Source organism: Mirounga angustirostris, unplaced genomic scaffold (genome assembly GCF_029215605.1).
Source record: "Mirounga angustirostris isolate CCGP_5_RB_7025 unplaced genomic scaffold, mMirAng1.0.hap1 SCAF_4, whole genome shotgun sequence".
Classification (NCBI taxonomy): Eukaryota; Metazoa; Chordata; class Mammalia; order Carnivora; family Phocidae; genus Mirounga; species Mirounga angustirostris.
Window position 1 is genome coordinate 83,763,294 of NW_026991712.1, and position 9,833 is coordinate 83,773,126.

General features: G+C 51.5%; 1 non-coding gene across 1 annotated transcript; it reads left to right on the forward strand.

Annotated features, from left to right (window-relative positions):
- The first annotated feature begins 5,917 nt into the window (after positions 1-5,917).
- On the forward strand, positions 5,918-6,078 carry LOC135364263 (U1 spliceosomal RNA). Its single transcript, XR_010411184.1, has one exon. It is a non-coding gene; the product is annotated as a U1 spliceosomal RNA (small nuclear RNA).
- The last annotated feature ends 3,755 nt before the right edge of the window (positions 6,079-9,833 follow it).

The following is a 9,833-nucleotide window of genomic DNA, read 5'->3' on the forward strand; positions in this document are numbered from 1 at the left end:
TTTGCTCTGATTTCCAGTACAGATCCTTCCCATGATTCTGCGAATCTATTTATTGTTGTTCTTATTCCTACTATGATAGTTTCCATTTTCAAGAACTATTTTACTGCACTGCTCTCGCAATGAGCCCTGAGAATCCACAGGAGGCCTAAACCCAGGGGGGTGGACGTCACTTCCTGTCCGGTCACAGGCTGGCCATTGGCCAGGAGGGTGGGGTGGGCGGGGAAAGACGTGGGGTGGGTCGTGGATCAGAGGGCAGGTGACAAGTAGGGCGCTGCATAATGGGCGTGTCTTCTGCAGAAAAGGAGGGACAAGGGCTCCTGTTTAGCCATCTGTTGTTCACAGGCTCTGGGCCCTACTAGTCTCCGACTGGCTCCTGATTTGATCACAAGTCCTACGTAGATGGACTGGAGGAGAGTGTGTGTGTGTGTGCGCGCGCGCGTCCTAGAGACCCTGCATGTGCAGTATAAAGCCTACAAGGCTCCAGGGCAGCCAGGCTAGTTTTCTGCATATGCTACTGTGGGTATTCAAAAATGCCTATATTTTTTCAAGGTAAGATGGCTCTCTTGCACTTCATATTTTCTTGTTCAATCCTCTCCACATGTCATGAAAGGTATGTTAGCAACATGTTTGGTATAAAGGCTGCTGAATATTTAGCCCACCAAGGTCCTAAGTTTTACCTAGTATGAAGTCTTCCTCACATTTCTGAGGATAACATTGGGAGACACAAGCAAAGCAATGGCCAGTCTGAGTCCTCAGCACTATTTGCAAGAACTTTTTTTTATTTTTTAAGAGTTTCTTTATTTATTTGACAGAGAGAGACACAGTGAGAGAGGGAACCCAAGCAGGAGATGTGAGAGAGGCAGAAGCAGGCTTTCTGCGGAGCAGGGAGCCTGATGCCGGGCTCAATCCCAGGACCCCAGTATCATGACCTGAGTGCAAAGCAGACGCTTAAGGACTAAGCACCCAGGCGCCCCCTGACATTCATTTTTAGGAGGAAGTCTAAAATGCAGTGAGAAGAAAGGAGAGTGATTTTCCCCCCCATTTCCAAGCCCCAAAGCAGGTCTAATTTAGATTTAATGTCAGGGATGAACTTAAAAAGTTCGTTCTAATCAAGAGGAGACTTAGGAATCCCTCTCTAGGTATAGAATTCTATCCTCAGCCAAAATACTTTTCAAAACTGAGAGTGAGAAAAAAGAGTGTGGGGAGGAAGAAATAAAACTACAGTTGACCTTGTACAACACAGGTTGGAACAGCACGTGTACACTTATACATGCATTTTTTTATAAACACAGTGTATTACTCTAAATATATGTTCTCTTCCTTATGATTTTCTTAATAACATTTTCTCTTCTCTAGCTTACTCTACTAGAAGTGTACAGTGTAGAATACATATAACTTGCAAAATATGGGTTAATCGACTTTATGTTATCAGTGAGGCTTCCAGTCAACAAGTGGCTATGAGTAAAGTTTTCGGGGAGTCAAAAGTTATACACAGGTTTTTGATCTTGAGAGTCACCATCCTTACCCCGCATTGGTCAAGGGTCAACCTGTATCTCTATTTACAGAGGACATGCTCCGAAAGATAGAAAAATCTCAAATCATCCACACACAAAAATATTAGAGTCCATAGACTCATTCCGTAAGTGGCAGGGTACCACATGTACAAAAATCAGTTGTGTTTCTATGCACTAGCAATGTACAATCTGAGAAGGAAATTTAGAAAGCAATTCCATTTACAATGGCACTTAAAACAGTAAAAGTGTTAGGCATAAATTCATTCAAGGAGAAGCAAGACTTGTTCACTGAAAAGCATAAAACATTGCTTCTGCGAGAGATGAAAGACCAAATGGGGAAAAAAAAAAAACTGTATGCATGCATTGGAAGATTTAATGTAGTTCATATGGCAATACTATGCAAATAGAGCTACAGATTCAATACAATTCTATCAGAATTTTTACTTCTGCATTTTCTAAATTCTGTCAAACCCTTGTAGTACATTTCCTTTCAGACATCGTAGTTTTCATCTCTTAAAGATAGATAGGGTCTTGTTTATATTTTCTATTTATCTGTTTAACAGTTCCAACTGATGGAAAACAGTTGTAATAAAAGCTTTCAAATCCTTCTCTGGCGGTTCTCACATGTGTCAGCTCTGGGTTATTTTCAGATGACTGATCTGTCTCCTGATTAGGGGTCATTTCGCCTGCGAGAGCTCCAGGCCCCGTTCCCTCTACTGCTTTCAAGTGATTGCCCCCTGACTTGCTGGCCTTGCCTCTCATGGAGGCCCTGAGCAGGACCTGACTGCATGCAGCCCCAGGGCTCCTCCGCAGCTCTGGCTAGGTGACTTTCCTCAGACCTGTCCTCCAGGGGACGCTGTCGTGGGGACTCGCAGAGCAGTGTCCTCAACTCCAGGAGGTCCCCAGGGCTCCTCTTCAATCTCTGCTGTCCCTCCCCCCGCCCCCCACTGCATTGCTTGGAAACTCTCTGGCCTGTACCTTGGAGCAGCTGTAGGGCTCTGCTCAGCTGTGTGTTTCCCTGTCTGGGTCCACTTTGCCTGAAACCCAGTATCTTGGAAATGCGCATTTCATGCATCTTTTCTGTCTTTGTAGTTGCTTTGTTCTTTTGGGCAGGAGGGTAAATCCAGTTGCCCTGAGTCCGTATTGGTGTGGCTCCCGTATTTTAAAATCAAGTTGGGAAATGTCACGTAGATTCTGAATACAGACTTTTACAGGATGTAGTAGCCAGAGCCCAGGTGAAACGCTGAAGTAAGAAACCCCTTCAAGTTTCTATTTACAAAGCACTGCGCCAGCTCTAAGGGCACTGTTTGTTTTGTTTTGTTTTGTTTTAAGAGAAGCCTCTGCCCTTAGGGGCCCAACAGGCTACTTGAGAAGGATGAAGCAGGAGGACCAGGGGGCTCCAGGACGCCCAGGCAGGGCTGCCCTGCTTCCCAGGCTTGGAGGTGATGGAGACCTCGCGCAGGTAGCGGCTTGATTTCCACCTGGCTGAAGGTCTAGCCATTGCAGACAGCCTCCGTGCTGCCCACCATCTCTGGCAGGAGGATGGGGTCCGGGTCCCCCAGGGGCATCTTAACCGCCTGGGGCTTCTCCGCCGGGGAGCCTCCTTCCTGGTCTGCGCACGCGCGTCACCACTGAGCGCCGCCTCCCCCGTCAAACCCGGGTCAGCCTCCGCCGCTGGGGGGCGCTGTACAGCGGCAGCCGCTGCTCTTAGGGCCCGTCCCGCAGCCTGTGGAGGTCCACCCGGGGCTGAGGGTGAACCCGGGGACGTGCGCTTCTTCTGCGGCTCCCCTGCCGCCGTCTCGTCGGCTTTTCGGAGACAGTTTTCGCTTGACGCTGGGGGAGGGCGCAGGAGACCCAGCGCCCCTTGCGCGGGACTGAGTGCATGGTGTCCTGCAGTCTGTGGGCAAAAGGCCTGGGCCGCTGGGCGTGGCTCGTTAAAGCACGTGAGGCCGCCCTGCTCCTTTCTGTTGCCTCGAGTGTCCTCCGCAGGAAGGTGAGCACGACTACCAGTGGCCTCCTGGCAAGTCCGGGCTTCCTCAGAGCCTTTCTGGGGGGTCTCATGGGTGACCCTGAGCCCGGGGCTGACTTCTGTTCCCTCGGGAGAGAGGGAAGCCATCAGGTGTGTCACATCCCTGGACTGCAACCCAGGCGCTAAAGGAGGGGCAGGCATGCCTAGCCCCCCTCCAGGCACTGCGGGGCTGCTCCCGAAGACACCCCAGAAAGGGCTCCACTCACACACTTTTTTTATCTTACAGTTCTGAGGGTGCAGAGTACCAACACGGCTCTCTCTGGACTAGAATCCAATGTCCACAGGGCCACCTTCCCTTCTGGAGGCTCTAGGAGAGGGTGGAAGTAAGTCAAGGGAAACCTCACTAAAATGCAGTCCTGAGGCTTCAGCAAGGGAGCTCCTCCACCCTCCTTACCTCCTAGGGCATCGCAGCCCCCAGGGGAAGAGACTGATCTGACCTTACAGGGACTTGACATCGCATATGGATAGGCCTCTAGTAACCCGGCCAGAGTAAGAAACGCTAGCCTTGTCCCCCAGGGAGTCACCAGCACACTTCCAACCCACAGTTCACCCCGATGGACTTTTATAACAGCCTTCCCAACTGACCCTTTCTCTCCAAAAAGAAGAGCTTACCTCCCCTTTATTCTCGGGACTGGCCTATGGTTTTGCCACAGCCGTTTGTCCGAAATCGCCTTTCCCTTTTATTCCCCACGAATCCCGTTTTTGCTGGTAAAATAACTGGCAGTTTCTATTTTTTCGGTTAAGCAGACAGTGAGTTTCTCTGCCTGTTCCAGCTCCTAGAGGCCCCTCCTCCATGCTCAGCCCCAGCCCCAGCCCCCGCAGGCAGAGTCCCCCTCACACAGCCTCCTTCTGACCTCCTTCTCTGCCTCTTTGGGTTTTAAGACCCCTTGTCATTGCAAGGGGCCGCCTGGAGAATCCAGGATCATCTCCCCATCTCAAGGTCCATAACATAAGCACCTCGGCAGGGTCCCTTTTGCTGCGGGATGGAACATGGGCACAGGTTCCTGGCATTAGCATGGGCAGCTCCTAGGGAGGGGGCATTATTCTGCCCACCAGCACACTATGATCTCAGGTGACAACTAAAGTTGTACGCCCCCTCTCCGCGCTCCAATCTTCTCTAATGTCAACAGTCCGGTAAAAGTAAACCACTACCTCAAGGCGCAACCAAGACAAAGGCAAATCAGAATCCTAGGGCGCTCCACCTATGTCCATACAATTGCCCAAATCTCTTCAAAGTATTCTGTTTAGTTTTCCAGACCTGGCTGTTTTCCCTCCCAAGGCCGACTTTGACTGCAGAAATCCCACCCAGGGGGAAGCGCCCAGCGGTGGAGGGAGGGAAGGCGGGGGCAGAGTGGGGAGCCTGGGACCCCACTAACCCCCTGCGGAGAACTCTGAGCCTGGTCTAAGTGAGCAGAAGGGGTGGTCTCCTTTGGCCCTGCCCTCAACAGCGGGACCCTTGGGCGCCTCCCCGCGCGGCCACGAGGGGGCGCGCCATCCCTGTCCTAGGAGCCCGCGTGGTGAAGCAGCAGGCCCCGGGATGTTTTCAGCGTGTGGGGTGTTGCGGGCAGGTGTCAGCCCGAGGGCCCAGAGGTTGCGGACTTTTGGTTTCCCCCCTTCCCCCCGGGGTGTCCAGGACTGGGGGTGCGGTGGGGACTGGTTTGAGCTCCACAGGTGCAGCCACCGCACTCCGTGTCTCCAAACCAGGTTCCCAGCAGAGGGAGAGAGAGGGCGCGGGGAGATGTATCTGTGCTGCGTCGGCTGGTGGAAAGTCTTCCCTCCTGTTCTTCTCTGGCTGGCGCAGCCTTCCCTGTGCTCGGCCGTGTGTGTGTGTGTGTGTGTGTGTGTGTGTGTGTGTGTGTGTGTGTGGAGGGTTTGGGGGCCAGAGCTGCAGGGACAGGGAGGAGGAGTGGTAACCAAATCAGGCTAGAGGGAAGGAGATGGAGGAGACTGGGAAGGTGAGGAAGGAAGCCAGGACAGGGGGAGGGAAAGGCGGGGAGGGAGGAAAGAGGAGGAGGAGGGAGAGGAAGAGAAGGAAGAGCACCAGCACTGAAATCCAAGGTGGGAGGGGAGCTGGGGGGCAGGGAGACGGGGTGGGGGTGGGGGTGGGGACTGAGGCGAAGCCCTTGACGTCACAGACGGGGCGGGTCTGATGTAAACCAGGCAACGTCGCGGTGCGGTTCTGCGCCTTAGAATTCGCGGGACTGAGGAAGTAGCAGCGCGGTTTCTTCCATCGCATTCGGAAGCGTCGGGTGGAGGCTGAGGATGCTTGGGACAGGAGTGGGTGCCGAGGGTGTTGGGGTGCGGCTGGGCGAGTGAGCGTGTGTGTCCGGTGGAAGGCGGGTGAGACTGGTGTGGGGCGGAGGCGGAGCGAGTCCCACTAACCTGGCAGGGGAGACGCCAGGATCAAGCAGGTGGTTTTCCCACGCGAGGCCCGTCCATGCCCCGCGGACGTGCTGACCCCTGCTATTTCCCCGAGTGTGGACACCTCGACTGCGTAATCTGTGGTAGTGGGGACTGCGTCCGCGCTTTCACCTGCTGTTGGTTGCTTAAAATAGCTTTTGTTTTCTTACTCCTTTTGTTTGTTTGTTTGTTTTTGTCTTTTCCCTGACTTTGGCTGATGACAGTGGCTGAAGAGGAAGCTCACTGAGGCGATACCTGGACGCTGAAGAAAACACCGCAGCTTTTCAGGGCTGCTTTCTTGAGAATCTGGGTTTGGCTGTGTCTCAATCAAAAGCCCGCAGGACAGTTTCTGTCCACAGGTCATACATCCCACTTTGGCTGTCGGGATTTTTTTCTGTTTCTCGCAGAGCAGTGTCTCTGCTTATATTTCAGTACGTGGTTTGCAGTCCCTGATACAGCGAAGGGGCTTTCTTTTCACTCCCCACGGAACACAGGGAGGCGTCCCTTCTCCTTCCTCCCTCCCCTCCCCACGTATCCCACCAGGCACCCTGCAAAGCCTCACCCAATCCCCAGCCTCCCTATCCTTGATTAGGCTACTTGGTAGCCTACCTAGTTCAGCCTTGCTCCAGAGGACCCTTCCGAGACTAGAGACGGTCCAGCTTGATATACTATTTATTTATTATAAGTTTATTTGTTGAAGTAATCTCTACACCCAAAGTAGGGATCGGGCTCACGAAACCAGATGGAGACTCCTGTGTTCTCTGGACTGAGCCAGCCAGGTGCCCCCTGACAGGCTTTTAGAGAGGCAGGTCTGTCTACTCCCAAAGGACCCTTGGGTTTGGCACCACAGACCTTTCCCAAACAGGAGGTTAGCTCTTGGACAAGGGGCCGTGGGCCTTCTGCAGCTCTCGGGCTCAAGCAAAAACTGTCCCTACTGCTGTAGCTGCTTTGCTTTGTAAATCCGAGCTTGAAGGGGTTTCTGGCTTCATGCTTTCAGCTGAGCTGGTGTTTTTTCTCTACTCCCTAAAGGCCTCTATTCAGAATCTACAACTGATGGTTTTCCAACTTTGATTTTCACTTAGGGGAGCCACACCACTTGGGACTCAGGAGCTGGTTTACTCTTCTGCCTGAAACAATTAAACAAAACAGCAACAGCGCCACACAAGATGCACGAAATGGAGATTTCCAAGATCCTGGGCATCAGGCAAAGGGGACAGCCATCCCGGACACAGGTGAGCGGAGCCCTAGACCTGCTCAGAGGTCCTGGCTCCAGAGAGTTTCCAAGCAAGGCACTGGGGGGAGGGGAACCTGAAGAGGAGCCCCGTGGACCTCCTGGAATTGAGGACACTGATCTGAGAGACCCCAGGACTGAGTCCCAGGGAGGACAGAGCTGCGGGAAATCACTAGCCAGAGCTGTGGAGGGGCCCTGGGTTGGCATGGACAGCAAGTCAGGGGGCAATCCTTTGCACAGGGCCTGGTGCTCACACAGTGCTGGGAATAGAGACTGTGCCCAACAGATAGACTAAGCAACAGGAACCCTCTTAATTCGAGGGTTGCCTTCTTAACTACCTTAACTCTTCCAATCCGTGAACACACGATATCTTTCCACTTGTTTGGGTCTTCTTTAATCTCTTGCAGCAATGTTGTGTAGTTTTCAGTGTACAGGTTTTGTGCCTCCTTGACTCAGTTATTGCTAGATACTATTCTGATGGGTGCTTTTGTACATGGAATTGTTTTCTTAATCGACTTTTCCCAGTGTCCAATCCTGGGGTATAGAAACACCTGATCTGTCTGTGTTGTACCCTGCAACTCTGCTGAATTAGGTTATGGACTCTAGTGGTCGGGTTGTGTGTGTGTGTACTTGGTATTTTTCTGTATACAGGAGCATGTCATCTGCAAATACAGATACAAATTGTCCCTTGAACAACCTGGGGCTTAGGGGTACAGAGTCCCACAATTGAAAATCTGTGTATAACTTCTGACTCCCCAAAAAACGTAACTACTAATACCCTACTGAAGTCTTACAGATAACAAAAACGGTTGATTAACACATATTTTGTATGTTACTTGTATTATATACTTTATTCTTTCAATACAGTGAGTTAGAGTGAAAATATCATTGAGAAAATCATTAGGAAGAGAAAGTGTATTTTCTATATTTGTACTAGACTATATTTGTAAAAAAACAAAATCAACCCGTGAGCGGACCCACATTGTTCAGTACAATTCAAACCCATGTTGTTCCCCAGTCAACTATAGTTTCATTGCTTCCTTTTCAAATGTTTCCCCCTCATCTTCAGGTTTTTTTTTAATTGATTCATAGTGGATTCCCCATGTGACATCAGTTTCACATGACACACAGTGATTGGACGACTCTATAAATTATGTCAGGCTGCCTACAAGTGTAGCTACCCTGTGTCACCACGCAGAGCTGTTACCTCACCACCGACTATATAATAGGAGATCTGTCCTCTAACATTTTTTTTAAATCTTCACGGTGGACGGTGTCTTGACCGAGTGTAGGAGTCTGTGCCCTCCCCTCCCCCCACCACTACCATGGGCCTTCTTCGGACTTGGCAGAGAGGAGCAGTGACACACAGGAGGTTCCTTATTTTAGGTCACTGCAGCCCCTGATCTTGGACCAGGATGCCCAGCCTAGGCCAGGGAAATATGGATTAGCAGGAACCCTTCTTTGCAAGCCCAGCTCCAATGTGAAGGACCAGAGCGCCCCTTCTAGGCCCCTGCAGGGATGGCTCAGCACCCAGGACCTGGTCCTATATAGACAGCCAGGAAAGGGCAGATTCCCCTAAACCCAGCCCAAAGTGTTCCATTTAGACTCAGAAGAAGGTGAATAACAACACAGGCTCTTCCCTCTGCTGAGCGGGGGAGGGGAGCGTCAGTGCCAGTGCAGGAGGGAGCTGTTACCCTCAAGGTTGGTGGCTAGAGCCCACCCAGGGGACCACACCTACTTAAGATCCATCCAGATCTTGCCAGTGGCTTCCATGGGTCCGGCAGCCCTCACTTCCTCCTCCAATCTCCAGCCACCTGGTGGCCCTGTCTTTGCCTGCTGCCCCCTGGTCTCCTTGGGCCACCTGGAGGGCCCCTCCCTTAAGTCGTCTGCCACCTGGTGGTTTCCAGGGGAACTGTGGGGGCGGAGGCTAAAGGCACAGGCACTGAATCCCTGACTCCAGCTGGGAGGTCAGGAAACCAAGCTCTGAGTCACCACCTGCTGGGACTCCAGGATGTGGCCCCTCCCCAGGCAGTGTTTGCCTGGGGACCCCAGGACCCACTGATGTGGGACTGTCACCTTCTTTCTTTTTTTAGGTGAAATTTACATACAATAAAGTTCACCTGTTGTAAAAGTACCCTACAATGACAGAGGTGTTCAGCTAGTGCCCTAGTTTGTTTCAGAGGCTTCCTTCACCTTCCCACACCCCGTCCAACCCCTCTACAGACAATCTCCGCTCCCTCCTTCAGCCCCAAGCAACACTGATCTGCTTTCTGTCTTGGTCCATTGCTCCTTTCTGGACACTTTGCATAAACGGAATGAGACAATACGTAGTCCTTGGTGACTGGCTTCTTCCACTTAGCATCCTTTTCAGGTTCCTCCATGCTGTAGCTCGGATCAGATTTCTCTGCCTTTTGATGCTGAATAGATGCCATGGTACAGATAGGCCACAGTTTTGTTTGTCCACTCACCAGCCGATGACCCTTTGTGTTGTTGTCAGGTTTTTCCTGTTGTGAATAACGCTGCCCCGAACATTTCTGAACGAGACTTGAGTGACATATGTTTTTGCTTCTCTCATGTAGATTTCTAGTTGTGGAATAGCTGGGTCCTATGGGAAGCTTGTGTTAAACTTTTAAGAACTCTCAAAGTGGCTCCCAAAGGG